The sequence below is a fragment of the Eumetopias jubatus genome, unplaced genomic scaffold (assembly GCF_037043125.1).
Source record: "Eumetopias jubatus isolate StellerSeaLion01/CBP00866 unplaced genomic scaffold, mEumJub1_p1.0 scaffold_1, whole genome shotgun sequence".
NCBI classification, from domain to species: domain Eukaryota; kingdom Metazoa; phylum Chordata; class Mammalia; order Carnivora; family Otariidae; genus Eumetopias; species Eumetopias jubatus.
Window position 1 is genome coordinate 152,690,128 of NW_028274807.1, and position 16,742 is coordinate 152,706,869.

Below are 16,742 nucleotides of genomic sequence, written 5' to 3' on the forward strand. Positions count from 1 at the left end.
TGGTTCTTTGAAAGAATTCACAAGATTGATAAACCCCTGGCCAGACTTATCAAAAGAAAAGAGAAATGACCCAAATCAACAAAATCATGAATGAAAGAGGAGAGATCACAACCAACACCAAAGACATACAAACAATTCTAAGAACATATTATGAGCAACTCTATGCCAGCAAATTAGATAACCTGGAAGAAATGGGTGCATTCCTAGAGATGTATCAACTACCAAAACTGAACCACGAAGAAATAGAAAACCTGAACAGACCTACAACCACTAAGGAAATTGAAGGAGTCATCAAAAATCTCCCAACAATCAAAAGCCCAGGGCCAGATGGATTCCCAGGGGAATTCTACCAAACATTTAAAGAAGAATTAATACCTATTCTTGTGAAACTGTTCCAAAAAATAGAAATGGAAGGAAAACTTCCAAACTCATTTTATGAGGTCACCATTACCTTGGTCCCCAAACTAGAAAAAGACCCCATCAAAAAGGAGAATTACAGACCAATATCCTTGATGAACATGGATGCAAAAATTCTCACCAAAATAGTAGCCAATAGGATCCAACAGTAAATTAAAAGGATCATTCACCACTACCAAGTGGGATTTATTCCTAGGCTGCAAGGTTGGTTCAATATCCGCAAATCAATCAATGTGATACAATACATTAACAAAAGAAAGAACAAGAATCATATGATCCTCTCAATAGATGCAGAAAAAGCATTTTTCAGGGCTTTGTGGCGTGGAGCGACCGCCGAGGCAACAAGTGTGCCGTGGAACTACTACTCCCAGAGCAGCCCAGGCCTTCCATCTCCGCCCCACAGCGCTCTCAGGTGCCAAGCACTACAACTTCCGGCCTGCCGTGAACTTGATGGCCAAGCCTCTGGGGCGGTGTCCAGCCCTCCCGCCTGCCCCGCTCTCCCGCTCCGTCCCCGCCGCTGCCCCCGCCACTGCCCCCGCCGCGCGCAGAGCAGGGAGCCATGGAGGAGACGACGCCCCTGGGCTGCAGCAAGCCCACCTGGAGAAGCTGACCCTGGGGATCACCCGCATCCTAGAATCTTCCCCAGGTGTGACAGAGGTGACTATCATAGAGAAACAACCTGCTGAACGTCATATGATTTCTTCATGGGAACAAAAAAATAACTGTGTGCTACCTGAGGATGTGAAGAATTTTTACCTGATGACCAATGACTTCCACATGACATGGAGTGTGAAGCTGGATGAGCACTCCATTCCATTGGGCAGCATGACAATTAACAGCATCGCACAACTGACTCAACTCAACCAGTCTTCCGTGTATTCACTCCCAAATGCACCAACTCTGGCAGACCTGGAGGATGATGCACTTGAAGCCAGTGAGAACCAGCCAGAGAAGCCTCACTTTGATTCTTGCAGTGTGATATTTGAGCTGGATCCTTGCAATGGGAATGGGAAGGTTTGCCTTGTCTACAAAAGAGGGAAACCAGCGTTAGCGCAAGACGCTGAGATCTGGTTCCTGGACAGAGCGTTATACTGGCATTTTCTCACCGATTCCTTCACTGCTTACTATCGCCTGCTCATCACGCACCTGGGCCTGCCACAGTGGCAGTAGGCCTTCACCAGCTATGGCATTAGCCCACAGGCCAAGCAGTGGTTCAACATGTATAAACCCATCCCCTACAACACAGACCTACTTGCAGAAGAGACCAACTGCTTCGTGAACAAGCTGGATCCCAGCAAAGTGTTCAAGGGCAAGAACAAGACCTTAATCCCCAAAAAGAAAGGGCCAGTCCAGCCTGCAGGTGGCCAGAAAGGGCCCCTGGTTCCTCCCTCCACCTCTAAATCCTCTTCTAGCCCTGGAAACCCTGTCCGGAAATGAGCACCCCAACCTCCCCACCAGCCCTACAGCAACGATTTCCATGCACAGATGGCCCAAGCCTCAGATTCTGTGAGTGGTACCATAGGCCTTTTCCCATCTGCATGAGCCATATTCTAGGCCTTTTACTCCCGTTGGCATTAGCCAGGAGTTCAAGGGCATACCCTTTCCTCAGCCCTTGCCTCTGAAAGCTGTGGAGAGTTTCAGAACTTGTTTAAGTAGTTAAATAGAGCTGCTAAGAGCTTTCCTCTCTTTCCACCCCCAACTGTCTACACCCCTCAGCAGTGATTAGAGAAATCCCCTGAAGAAACCACTGATTTTGACCCATGAGGCATTAGAACTGTGCTGTTCAGTTGGTAATCACTAGCCAAAGGTGGCTGTATAAATAAAAAACTCAGTTTGTCAGTTGCATTAGACACATTGTGAGTATTCATGTAGCTAGTAGCTTCTGTATTCAACAACAGAGATAATGGAACATTTCCATCATCACAGAAAGTTCTGTTGGGCAGCACTGCATTAGAATATTTTCATGCTGTCCTTACTCAGATCAGTTCATTTTTGTTAGAGAATGTGGATACCTTAATTTGATGGGTCATAATGTTCCATGGAAATTCTTGAAGGTACAATTGTGTATGTTCTTTTTATTTTTCATAATTCTCACTGGTCCTTTATCAGTTCCAAAAAAAAAAAAAAAGCATTTGACAAATTACAGCATCCTTTCTTGATCAAAACTCTTCAGAGTATAGGGATAGAAGGTACATACCTCAATATCATAAAAGCCATCTATGAAAAACCTACAGCGAATATCATTCTCAATGGGGAAAAATGAGAGCTTTCCCCCTGAGGTCAGGAATGCAGCAGGGATGTCCACTATCACCACTGCTATTCAACATAGTATTAGAAGTCGTAGCCACAGCAATCGACAACAAAAAGAAATCAAAGGCATCTGAATCGGCAAAGAAGAAGTCAAACTCTCACTCCTTGCAGCTGATAAGATACTTTATGTGAAAAACCCAGAAGACTCCACCTCAAAACTGCTAGAACTCATACAGGAATTCAGTAAAGTGGCAGGATATAAAATCAATCCACAGAAATCAGTGGCATTCCTATACACCAACCACAAGACAGAAGAGAGAGAAATTAAGGAGTTGATCCCATTTATAATTACACCCAAAACCATAAGATACCTGGGAATAAATCTAACCAAAGAGGCAAAGGATCTGTACTCAGAAAACTATAAAATACTCATGAAAGAAATTGAGGAAGACACAAAGAAATGGAAAAACGTTCCATGCTCATGGATTGGAAGAACAAATATTGTGAAGATGTCAATGCTACCTAGAGCAATCTACACATTCAATGCAATCCCCAACAAAATACCATCCAATTTTTTCAAAGAAATGGGACAAATAATCCTAAAATTTGTATGGAACCAGAAAAGACCCCGAATAGCCAGAGGAATGTTGAAAAAGAAAAGCAAAGCTGGCAGCATCACAATTCTGGACTTCCAGCTCTATTACAAAGCTGCATCAAGACAGTATGGTACTGGCACAAAAACAGACACATACATCAATGGAACAGAATAGAGAGCCCAGAAATGGACTCTCAACTCTATGGTCAACTAATCTTCGACAAAGCAGGAAAGAATGTCCAATGGCAAAAAGACAGTCTCTTCAACAAATGGTGTTGAGAGAATTGGACAGCCACATGCAGAAGAATGAAACTGGACCATTTCCTTACACCACACACAAAAATAGACTCAAAATGGTTGAAAGACCTAAATGTGAGACAGAGGTCCATCAAAATCCTAGAGGAGAACACAGGCAGCAACCTCTTCGACCTCAGCTGCAGCAAATTCTTCCTAGAAACATCGCCAAAGACAAGGGAAGCAAGGGCAAAAATGAACTATTGGGATTTCCTCAAGATAAAAAGCTTCTGCCCAGCAAAAGAAACAGTCAACAAAACCAAAAGACAACTGACAGAATGGGAGAAAATATTTGCAAATGACATATCAGATAAAGGGCTAGTATCCAGAATCTATAAAGAACTTCTCAAACTCTACACCCAAAAACAAATGGTCCATACAAGAAATGGGCAGAAGACATGATCACACATTTTTCCAAAGAAACATCCAAATGGCCAACAGACACATGAAAAAATGCTCAACATCGCTCGGCATCAGGGAAATCTAAATCAAAACCTCAGTGAGATACCACCTCACACCAGTCAGAATGGCTAAAATTAACAAGTCAGGAATTGACAGATTTTGGCGAGGATGCGTAGAAAGGGGAACCCTCCTACACTGTTGGTGGGAATGCAAGCTGGTGCAACCACTCTGGAAAACAGTATGGAGGTTCCTCAAAAAGTTGAAAATAGAGCTACCATACAACCCAGGAATTGCACTACTGGGTATTTACCCCAAAGATACAAATGTAGGGATCTGAAGGGGTATGTGCACCCCGATGTTTATAGCAGCAATGTCCACAATAGCCAAACTGTGGAAAGAGCCAAGATGTCCATCGACAGATGAATGGATAAAGAAGAAGTGGTATATATATACAATGGAATATTATGCAGACATCAAAAGGAATGAAATCTTGCCATTTGCAATGCCATGGATGGAACTGGAGGGTGTTATGCTGAGTGAAATAAGTCAATCAGAGAAAGACATGTATCATATGACCACACTGATATGAGGAATTCTTAATCTCAGGAAACAAACTGAGGGTTGCTGAGGCTTATTTGCAATCATCTTTGGTAACATGTCTGTTCACATCTTTTGCCCATTTTTAAGTTGAGTTTTTTTATTTCAACCCAGATATTTAGGCTAGAGAATCTACCAAATATTTAACAAAAAATTAACCCCAATTCTGCCCAAGCTTTTTCAGTAAATAAACAAGGAAATGATTTCCATTTCATTTTATGAAACCATGTTACTCTATTATCAAAAATGAAACAAAAGCATATAATAAGAAACTAACAGATCAATTTCCCTTGCAAATATAGACACACAAATCTTTAACCCAATAGTAACAAATAGAATTCAGAATTATTTTTTAAAAATTGTACACCATTACTTCATGAGGTAAATTTTGTTGATAAAAGGCTGTGTCATTATTCAAAAATCATTCAATGAAATAACCATAATAATAAAGAAAGAAAGAGAAAGATGACATGATCTTATAAGCTGATAAAGAAAAAAGCATTTGTGGGGTGCCTGGATGGCTCAGTCGTTAAGCGTCTGCCTTCGGCTCAGGTCATGATCCCAGGGTCATGAGATCAAGACCCACATCAGGCTCCCTGCTCTGCAGGAAGCCTGCTTCTCCCTCTCACACTCCCTCTGCTTGTGTTCCTTCTCTCACTGTGTCTCTCTCTGCCAAATAAATAAAATCTTTAAAAAGAAAAAAACAAAAAAGCATTTGACAAAAAGTTAACACTAATTCAGAAAAAAAATTGTCAGAAAATTGGGAATAAAGAAGACTGTCCTCAACTTGATAAGAAAAAATGTACAAATAACATAACATTACATTTTATGTGAAAGACTGAATATTTCCCCCATCCCCAAGATTGGGAATAAGGCAAGGATGTCTGTCCTCACCTCATTTACTCAACATAGTTCTAGATGTTTTAGCTAAGAATAAAAAGTAAAGAAAAGAAAATGAAATATAAATGAGAAAGGAATAAATAAAACAGTCCATATATGCAGATAACATGGTTATCTGGTAGGAAACTGAAAGAAATCTAAAAAAAAAAAACCCTTAGAACCAGTAAGTGAGTTAAATGAATTCAACAAAGATGCAGAATAGAAGATAACTGTTCATAAATCAATTACATTTCTATATACTAACAATGAACATTTGGACAAAAATTAAAAACACAATACCACTTAAACCATTTATAATTGCTTGTAAAATAAATTAGTTCAGTGTTAATCTAACAAAACATGTACAGGAGTTATATGGTTAAAACTATAAAATGCTGATAAAAGAAAACAAAGATGATATAAATAAATGAAGAATCATACAGTGTTTATAGATTGGAAGGCTCAACAAATAAAGATGTTAATTCTCCCCAAATTGTTATATAGTTCAAACACAATTACAATCAAAATCCTAGTAAGATTTATTCTTGCATAATAATAGATATTATTTTAAAATGTATATGGAGAGGCAAACAGAATAGCTAATATAATTCTGAAAAAGAACAATAAAGTTAGAGAAATAATTTTACTTGACTTCAAGACTTATAATGAGTTACAGTAATCAAGACTGTGTGGTATTGACAGAGGGACAGACATATATATCAGTAAAATAAAACTGAAAATTTGGAAGTACCACCAACAGCTTTTCAAAACAAGGTACAAAATTAGTTCAATGTAGGAAGAATAACCTCTTCAACAAATGGTGTTTAAGCAACTGGATATCCATAGACAAAAACAAAACAAAACAAAATCCAAACCATGAACCTTGACCCAAGTCTCACAACTGATACAAAAATTAACTCAAATTGATCATAAAATGATAACACTTCTAGTAGAAGACAATGTAGAAAGGAAACAGAATCTTCAGGACCTAGCACTTGGTGAAGAGTTCTTAGCGATGACACCAAAAGCATGATACATTTTTTTAAAAAATTGATAAGCTGAACTTCATCAAAATTAAAAACTTTTGTTCTATGAAAGACCCTGTGAATTGGTTGAAAAGATAAGCTGCAACCTGGGAGGATATATTTGCAAACCACGCAACTGACAATGACTAGTACATAGACTATATAAAGAATTCTCAAAACTCAACAAGTTAAAAAATTCCAATTAGAATATTGACATAAGACATGAAGAAACATTTCACCAAAGAAGATACACAAATGGAAAACAAGCACATGAAAAGATGTTCAACATTATTAGCCATTAGGGAAATGCAAATAAACACCAAAATAACATATCACTACTGATCTATCAGACAACAATAATGCTGATGAGGCTCTGGAGAAACTGGATCACATCTTTGCTGGGTGGAACATAAAATGATACATCCACTCTGGAAAACATTTTGAAATGTTCTTTAAAAACGAAATGTGCAAATATCATAGGGCTCAGCAACTATATTCCTCATCATATATACCAGAGAAATGAAAACTATGTCCACATAACACCTGTGCACAAATGTTTATAGTAGTCTTATTCAAAATAACCCCAAACCTGGAAGTAATCCAAAGGTCTTTCAATAGGTAAATGGCTAAACAGACTGCAATATCGTGAATACTACTCAGCAGTAAAACGATAATATCTATTGATACATGCAACAATATAGATGAATCTCAAGCAAAGGTTATATACTCTGTGATTCCATTGATATAAGCTTCTTGAAATGACAAAATTATAGAAATGGAAAGCAGACTAGTATTTGTCATGAGTTAAGGAAGAGATGGGGGCAGGAGAGAAATAGATATGCCTATAACTGGGTAATAAGAATGATCCTGTGGTGATTAAATTGTGTCTTGATTGTATCAATGTTGATAACCTGGCTGTGATACTGTACTACAGTTTTACAAGAGATTATCATTGGGGGAAACTTATCCATTGAGATTTGCCTTTTTTTCTATTCCTGGTACCCTATCTCCCCCAGGAGAAGTAGCCTGGGTTAACCTGCTGAGTATGAATGACACAAAGTGCAGTCACATCTGTCAATCTGGACAAGAGCTGGTCAATTGCCAGACACGAGAGTGAGGCTGCCCTTGATTATTCAGTCACCAGCCCAGGCTAGCTAAGGGATGACAAATGCTTGAGGGATCCCAATAAAGATCAGTCAAGCCAACTTAGTCCTGGAGAACCAATCAATTGATCCACAAATTTTTGAGCTAAATAAATACTGGTTGTTTTAAGTTTTTAAGTTTTGTGATAGTTTCTCACACAGCAGAAAGTATCTATTACAGAGGCTGAGCAGGCTCTCTGGGTTTTACACAGTTTCTGAGAACCAGCTTCCCTCTGGGCTGCATGCCCAGGACTGTAGGGAATGGCCTGTGTGCCCAGAGAGTAGTCAGACCCTTCACATTCTGGGGACACCAGGTTTGATACCATCATTCTCCTTGGATTCCGGTCACACATGTCTCTTGACCTGTGTTACTCTTAGCTCCATGTCAGAGATACAGCCTTTGATATCTACTGTAATTGAAGTTCATTTTTAAGACACTCATTTCTTCTCCTGAATACATCCTGAGCCTGAAAAACAAAACGAAAGAGAACTGAACAAAACACCCCATCCCTTCTTATTCGGCTCAAAGTCCCCTGTTAACCTTGTCTCAGCATCGCTTCACATTCTGGAATGTAGGAAAAAATTCATGCTGGGGCATTTCTTCTCTTCACCCTCTACTTTTAAGCAGGGCAATGTTGTTAAAAAACTGTGGCTTTGAATCAGAGAGGCTTGTATTTAGATATTGGCCCCACCACTAAATAACATGTTGCTTTGGGCAAGTCACTCAACCTCTCTGATCTTCATTTTGTTCATTAATAACTTTAAGGGCAATTATATAATATAATGTATATGAAAGAATCTGAAGCTTTGCATGATATAAAACCATGAATTCCCTTCCTCAGAGCTTCATTTATCAACCATGTGCCTGTTTAATCATCAGAGATGGAACTACTGCTCATAAAATCTCTCTAAGAAATTAATGTCTTAGGAAACTGTTCATCCCCTTCTCTCAGTGAGGAATTTTACAGTGGCATTTCATGTTAATATTAGGATCCATCTATGAGAAATAAGATTACCGGTGAGCATGGAGGATTACCCCCTCCAGAGCATGGAGGGGCATTACCCAGAGAAGCGGGGAGCACAGCAAATCAGGGGCCCTTTTGCCCAGCCCACTGTTATTAACTCTCAGAGTGTGGCTTCAAGAGCTTGGCCAAAGACACAAATGCTCTTTAATTTAAATTAAAACTGGAAGCAACTGCCTTGCTTATTCCAGTGTGTTCTCTACTTAAGAAAGAGGAATGTGAAATTGCATCTCTGTCTCTTGCTAGCAATTGCTGTGTCCCATCAGGCCTGGTGCCCTGAGCCCCTGCTGAAATGAGATGACAAAGGGACACAAGTCAGTGACTTTTCCTGAAGGTGTGCCGGAAAGGCAAGACCTGCATTCATCTTCTGGATGACAGGAAATGCAAATTAAAAATCAGAGCTGGCACATTCTCCACCACCACACAGGTCAACACTGCAATCATCAGCAGAACACAGAACTTCTATTTGTATAAAAGGGCAACAGGGATGGCCTAATTTCTATTTAAAGTACATGTGTGGTATTCCTTTAGGTTCTTCTAGAAACAATACTGAGACTACGATGTGAAAAAGTTGACTTAGGAAGTGAAGGTGACACTGGCAGGGAGAGAAGGAAGTGAAAGGAAGGGAAATCCATAAAGGGTGCTTTATTCAATCAGTTATTACAGTGAGCAACAGGACATTAATCATAGGGGGAAATTCATTGTAGTGGCTAAGGGGTAAGGGAGACTTGGTATTATACCCCACCCCGGCAGTCATTGCCTTGGGTCTGCTCCTGGAGAATATTACCTCCCAGGCCTCTCTAACCTACCAAGAACATGGACAGAGTAGGTTCCGGAAACCCAAACAAGGGAAGCCCTCCCCAATGAAAAAACGCAGGGATGACTATTAGAATTTGGACTGCTATGCATGGATCAGAGAGGATGTGGGCAGAACATAAGCTATGTCTGCTGTACCTACTAAACATTTTACAGGTGATTCTCCTTGGATTACCTTTGTTCTTAGAGGTTTTAGGCCTAAAGCTGCAAATTGAAATGAAGTGCCTATTAAATTTATTTTATGAACTTATGTTAAAATATTTCACAATAAAATATACAATTAAATAAAAAGAAAGATTAAAACTAGACCCAAGTCACTAGATCCAGGCCAATTTTAAGTTAGTTACAGCCTAATCATTAACTTCTGCTGGTAAATGTGTGAGGATAAGTGGCACAGACTTGGGTCCAGTCCTCCTGATGCCCCTACCAATAGCTGTATGACTTTAGAGAACTAATTTAAATGTCCAGTCTCAGTTTCTGCACTGTTAGGATTTATAAGAATGTTTCAAATTCCAAACTTTTATCGGTCTGTGGTTAAGTGGTCATGTGTCTCTTAGAAAATGAGGAAATATTAACTCAAAACTGTACCATTTAGAAACATGAATGTCCCCCTACTGCCCATGGAATAAAGTGGAAAACCATCAAGATCTGCCCATACAATGTTATATAGTCCTGACCTTGCTTTGAACTTCACTTGCTCTTGTAAAAAAAACTTCCATTCTAGTCAAACTAGTCTATTCATGGTTTATCAATCTAGTTAAGTCTTTTCTTAACTCCATGGGTTTACCTACAAAAACAGTAGTAGCCCAGCAATTTCACTATTAGGTATTTATCCAAAGGATACAAACATAGTGACTTGAAGAGGCACATGCATCTCAATGTTTATAGCAGCAACATCCACAATAGCCAAAATATGGAAAGAGCCCAGTTGTCCAACAACAGATGAATGGATAAAGAAGATGTGGTACACACACACACACACACACACACACACACACACACATACACACACAATGGAATATTATTCAGCCATCAAAAAGAATGAAATTTTGCCATTTGCAACAATGTGGGTGGAATGAGAGAGGGTATTATGCTAAGCAAAATAAGTTATTCAGGGAAAGACAAATATGATTTCACTCATATGAGGAATTTAAGAAATAAAACAGATGAACATAGGGGAAGGGGAGGAAAAATAAGACAATAACAGAGAGGGAGATAAACTGTAAGAGACTCTTTACTACAGGAAACAAACTGAGGTGGAGGGGAGGTGGGTGTGGGGAGGGGGTAAGTGGGTGATGGGCATTAAGGACGGCACTTGATGGAATGAGCACTGGGTGTTCTATGTAACCGATGAAACACTAAATTCTACCTTTGAAACTCATAATACACTATATGCTAATTAAATTGAATTTAAATTAAAAAATAATTAAAATAAACAGTAGCAGGATAAAGGCATTAAGAAGATGCTCTCTGAAACCATATTGTCCAATTCAAACCATTTATGTAATCCCAAGCACTTATCTATAACAAGAGACAATACTAGTACCTACTTCATAGATTTTTAAGATTATATATTTATACATATTTATCACATATGTAAATTTCTGAGAACAGTACCTGGTACATGGTAAGCATTTTGCAGCATTTGCTAATATGGGGTATCTCTCATTTAAAATGCTTTCCTCTCTCCACCAGTCATGGCTCCATTGTAAAACAGAGTGTCTCTATGGCTCCTATTCTAACCTTAAGAATAACTCTGTCCTATGAACTCCTGTGGAACATATAATTAGTTCCAAGCATGCATGATGCATTGGTCATTCTCTCCCTAAGTGAAATACTTTCTTAACCTGAATTCCATGACATCACCGTCTCTCCTAGCTTGGCCCCTGGCTTCCTGGTCTCTTCTTCCCTGGCTCCTTTGCTACTTCATTCCTGTGTTCCCAGTTTTTAAATATTACCAGCACTCACCAATGATCTGTTCTCTACTCTATTAACTCACCCATTGTGCAAGCTCATCTCCTGGGGACAAATAAAACAAAACACTTTTATGTCAATGTCCCCCAATTTACACCTAAACCACAGATCTTTCTCCTGAGCCCAGATTAATATGGGACACCTGAAACTTATCACGTCAGAAACCAAATTCATAATTTCACTCCTTCCCTCACAATTTTCTCTGGCTTAGTAAATGGCAACTCTATATTTCCATGTGTTGTGCCTCCAAACCTTTGAGTCAATCTCAATTCTTCTGTTTATCTCACACCCTATAGCAAATCCATCAGTAAATCCTATTTCTCTCTCTTTAAAATACATCCAAAATCTGGCCTCTTGTTATCACCCTGGTCCTAGGCACCAGCATTTCTTACCTGGATTACCGCAGTAGTTTCTTATCTGGTCTTTCTGCTTCTCTACTATGCTACCATTTATTCTTCAGAAGGACCCAGAATGTTCTTTCTCAAATTCTTTTTTTTTTTTTTTACTTTTAAAAATGCATTTTTGGAGGGTTTTTGTTGTTGTTGTTGTTTGTTTGTTTGTTTTGTCACCACTTTCTCAAATTCAAGGCAGATCATGTCTCTCTTCTGCTGAACCTCGTCCCCCCTCACCCCCCCACTCTGCTTTCCAGATCATTCAGAATAATGGCCAAGCTTCTATTGATGCTGCAAGGCTCTGCTTGATGTACAGTTTTCCTCCATACACTCGACTCCTCCTTCTCTCACTCCCCTCCAGCCACACCCACCTCCTGGCTGGCCCTTGACTGCTAGAATGAAGCATAATCTCCCTTCATCGCCCATTCACTTGTTTCCTCTGCCTAAAACACCTTTTCCCTCATAGCCACATCACTTGCTCCCTGTCTTTCTGATTTCTCAAATGTGTTTCAATGAAGTCTTCCTTGACCATGTGTTATAGAATAATCCTCCCAACCCCATCCTGAGTACTCTGTATTTCTTCTTTCCCTTCTTTATTTCTCTTCATATCACTTACTGGCTTCTATCATTTTGCTATGCATTTTACTTTTTTATTTGTTTACGGTCAGACTTCCTTCATTAGAAATTGGGCAGCAACCATCTCTTTTAGGTTCAGTACTGATCCCCACCTTCTAGAATCTAGGTGCTTAATTTTTTAATATAATACTTGCTGAGTGGATGAATAAATATAAAATACTATGTCTACATCATAAAAATTTCTAGTTAAGTTGCAAGAGCCCTGAGAAATGGAGAGTTATCTCTTTCCTCACATTTATAGTTCTTGGCCCAGAGTAGAAGCTTAATAAATGTTGGCATTGGAGGTTAGAATCAGCAATTGATAAAGTCGCCCTGAGCTAAGCTAAAAAATTTTTCCAAATGGCTTAGTTCAGTAGTAGGAGCTTCCAGTGAGGCAAATGGATTATGCTTCCCACTGTGTATTTGCTTTGACAGTATGTGGCAACATGGAGCAGTGTTTATTTTTCTTAATTAATATAAGCAAGAGATAGCACTTGAATGACAATAGTGAGTGTCAAGAGTGTCAGGCAACTCTCCATTTGGCTGAATTGTTCTTATCAGTTTTGAATATTATCCTTATTCTTACTTTAATCAACTGCCACTCCTTTTTGTGCTCCCCAGCAGCTCTCTCAGGAAACAGTGAGGGCATGAAGGAGACAGACAATTCCTTGTTTTGGGGAAACAACACTGACCAGTCGGTCAGCCTGGACAATCCTCCAAGTGAAATCAACCACAACAATGATTTGTTTTGAACCTGCAACTGTTAAGCTTCCAGGAACGATCTGGGGCAGAAGATGACATACTACAGCACATTTCTACTGGGGCAGCCCCCCAGCTTTCACAGGAGCAACTGGGATGTTTATTCCACCAGTCAACTTTTTCAACTGCCTGATATGAAAAAATCACCTTTTCCCAAACCAGAGAGCTGGCTTTTCAGATGCAACATAACTGTTCTCTCTCTTGAAAGAAAGAACTAGATTGTCAACCTATCTAAGCATCAGAAGACTTTGTTCCTAGATCATAAAGAAAAATTGAATTAGGAATCTGTGTTTTGGCATTAGGCTGCAATAAAATAACCCTAATTAGGGTTGTAAAAAGTCTCTTATGCTGCTTTGGGAGAAAAGTATTTGGTCTAGTAGTAGGTTCCCAAAGGGTCAGCCCCAGTGTTTTCATTTAGACTCTGAAATCGAAATTATTTGCTTTAATGTTGATGGAAAAACAAAAAAGTGTGCTGTAGTGAAAATACCTCTGTGCTGGCAGTCAAAATATCTGACAGTATTTCTAGCCCCAGCACTAAATAAGCCACATGTCTCTGAAGGAGGAGGAAGGCCAGCTTTGGATTTATGAGGACCTGAGTTTAATCCCAATTCTATAAACTTGAGAAATAGAATCAGGCCTCTGTCCTCAAAACATACTTGAGATTCCTCTTGCAGGGCCTTAAATATCTTGCAATAATTCCTAATCTACCTGTGATCTGATCCCCTGTAGCCATGGGTCAGCTACCTCTCCTTAACTGGATTGTAAGCCATCTGCAAAAATTTTGTCATATTCATCTTTGTATAACCCCCACTTAGCTTAAGAGAGAATGTAGCAGAGAATAGATGCTTATTAACTAGTTGTAATTTTTTCACGTGTAGTTGGTAGAATGCTCAGTACATTTCCATAAGTGATCTCATTTGTTTTTCACTATAACCCTGAAACATGGGCATTGTCGTTCCCTTTCTACAGATGGGGAGGGTTAATGTTACTTGCTTAAAGCCTGACAACTAATAAATGATCTTATTAGTAGGATTCACACTCAAGTCTTCTGCCTCCAAATCTATTATTCTTCCCATGGTAGCAAAGACCTGTGGGCAGGCTGAGACTCAGGCTTTGGGAAGGGCTGAAACTTCCAGGGGATGATCCCAGCCCTGTGTTCAGGTCCCCACACAACTCTTGACCCTGACACCTCCTGTGGCATCGACAAGCCCTGGAAGCTGAGGGCTCTGATCCCTCCACTGCTGGTTCTGCCTGCACAACTGCACTACATGGGTCTCAGGCTAAGAGCCATGGGCCTGACGACATATGAAGGATTTTATCTCTGGGATCTTTCATACACTCATAAAACTGTTCTTCTTCCCTCAGATTTCTAGCCAGTTGCAGGAAGGCTGTATCTGATTTGCCAGCTGGCTGAGGCTGAGTATGGTCACTTCATCATGCATGGGCTAACCTCTCCCTGTGTGTGCAGGGTTCTCACAGATTTGTCTGTATCTACCCACCAACAAGCCCTATTGTCTATCTGAAGTGGTGTTCCTAGGGTGATTCCAGGCCTTTCCCATCACATTTGGTCCATCCACCAGACTTCTGATATGTCCCTCAAATTCTTTAGCTATCTTGGGACAAAGTCTTCTTAGACTGAGAACCCAGGCCTAGATGTGAGAAGAAAGAGCAGCTACAGCTTCAGAGCCTCCACCCTATGGGTCATGGAATCTCCTTAGAGCTAGGTTTATGGTGTCCTTTCTTCTAGGGGCTTCCTCCACTACTCAATACAGCAGACCCAGGTACCCAGGTCTCAGCTCAGACTAATAGGCAGGGTTCCTTCCTCTTGTATGAGTCCATGCTCCCCACACCCTGCATGTGCTTTTGTGCATACATGTCTTCCAGTTTGTGTGGACTCTCTCAGGGCACAATCGTACTCAAGGAAAGGTGCTATAGCTGCTATTTGGAGCTGGGGATCCAAAGCTCCTTGCTTCAGAAATCTGTAGGGCTAGCTGTCTCTCAGCAGTATTTTTATCTAGCTCAATACAGTACATCTCCCCATGGTTCAGGCCTCCTCAGTCCTGGAAGCTTCTCCATAGGGTGTTACCAAGACAACAACCTGGCACCTTGCAAGTTTTATAGCCAGCTCCATGATGAGATAACATCCTTATTTGTTTATATGGCCTGTTTATATGACAGCACAGAATTTAGCAGAGATGCTTAATGTTCATGAGGATGGCCTGGAGCTATTCCTCCTTTTCAGTCCTGCTTGGGGGATTCTGGTTTCCCATGATAATCTCAGTGTCCTTCTGTCACTACACTGACCTGTGTGACAGAGTTTTGGAGACACTACTTCCATACAGACCTAATGTAATAGCTGTTGACCCCAGGGCATTCCTGCTACCCTCAGACAGTGTGAGATAGGTGGTGGATGGGGAGTGTGGCTCTCTTAGTAGGTAGGAGGAAGTGCAAAGAAATTGCCATCCTCAGAAGCAGGACCTCAGGTATAGAACATTGCCTTGCCTTGCCCCCTGTAGCTGAAGCAAGGTAGGGCATTTATGGGGCATTCAATAAAAGTTAGAGCCAACCTCATGATACATTGTAATATATCAACAATATAGAGCAATGCAAACCACCATGGAAGCCCAAGTGAAGGGGAAATCAGATCCGATCAGATCCATGTAGGACTCAGAGGCACGACAAGCCGAGAGCATCTTCCAAGAGAACGACATCAGGATGAAGTCCTAAAGCATGAGCAGTGTTCAGGAGGAGAAGGACATTTTCAGCTTGGAGAATGGCTATTTACTAAGCTCTTGCCATATTCAGGGTGCCCCAGTCATCCCCGAGCAAACACCTAAGTAATTGATTGCACTTTGTATGGTATAGTGTGAGAGACACCCCTTTCCTTGTTAGGGATTTAGTTTCCCCATTTGGCTGGCATAACAAGTGCACCTCTTATCCTTCCAACTTAGTTGGGTTCCCTAGAGGGGCTTGGAATGGAGACTCTCACTAAATGATTTATTAAAAAGGGGTGAACTTAGGTGAAATATGTAAATAAATAAAGGTAGCACAAGGGCACAGGGAAAGGAGCTAAGCAAAAATATGACCTCAACAGAAGATGAACTTCAGCCTGATCCCCTGGGGAATTCTGCAGTGTGCATTGTGCCAGGGTGACAGTCTCACACTGAGGTAAAGGGGCCAGCATTTTTGACTCTATGTCAGTCAATCACTGATTAAATTCTGACTCAAAGAGGAAGTAGCCTGTCAAGTAAGTTGGTTTCTTTTAGGCCAAGGGCAATCCTTTGGGGAAAGAAGTGTCTGAAGAATGCTAACAGGAAGTACTCTCAGGAGCTGCAGAATGGGTATACCTGCTGGTGGAGTGGATCTGGGATGGGGCACTGATGGTTTCCATGACAACTTTCTACCTCAGCAAGACACAGAAGAGAGTGGGAGGTACCCAGCTGCCCCTTTAAATCAGCCAGGCTCACCTACACCCCTGCATATGGCCCCTGGAAGAGGAGTAAAAACATGAGCTCAATTTGAAACAATGATCAAAACTTGCTTCTTGAAAGCCTACTCTCTAT

The 16,742-nt window shown here is 40.5% G+C and overlaps 1 pseudogene; it reads left to right on the top strand.

Moving 5' to 3' along the window:
- The first annotated feature begins 867 nt into the window (after nt 1-867).
- LOC114212341 (tubulin polyglutamylase complex subunit 2 pseudogene) lies at nt 868-1,854 on the top strand (annotated as a pseudogene).
- The last annotated feature ends 14,888 nt before the right edge of the window (nt 1,855-16,742 follow it).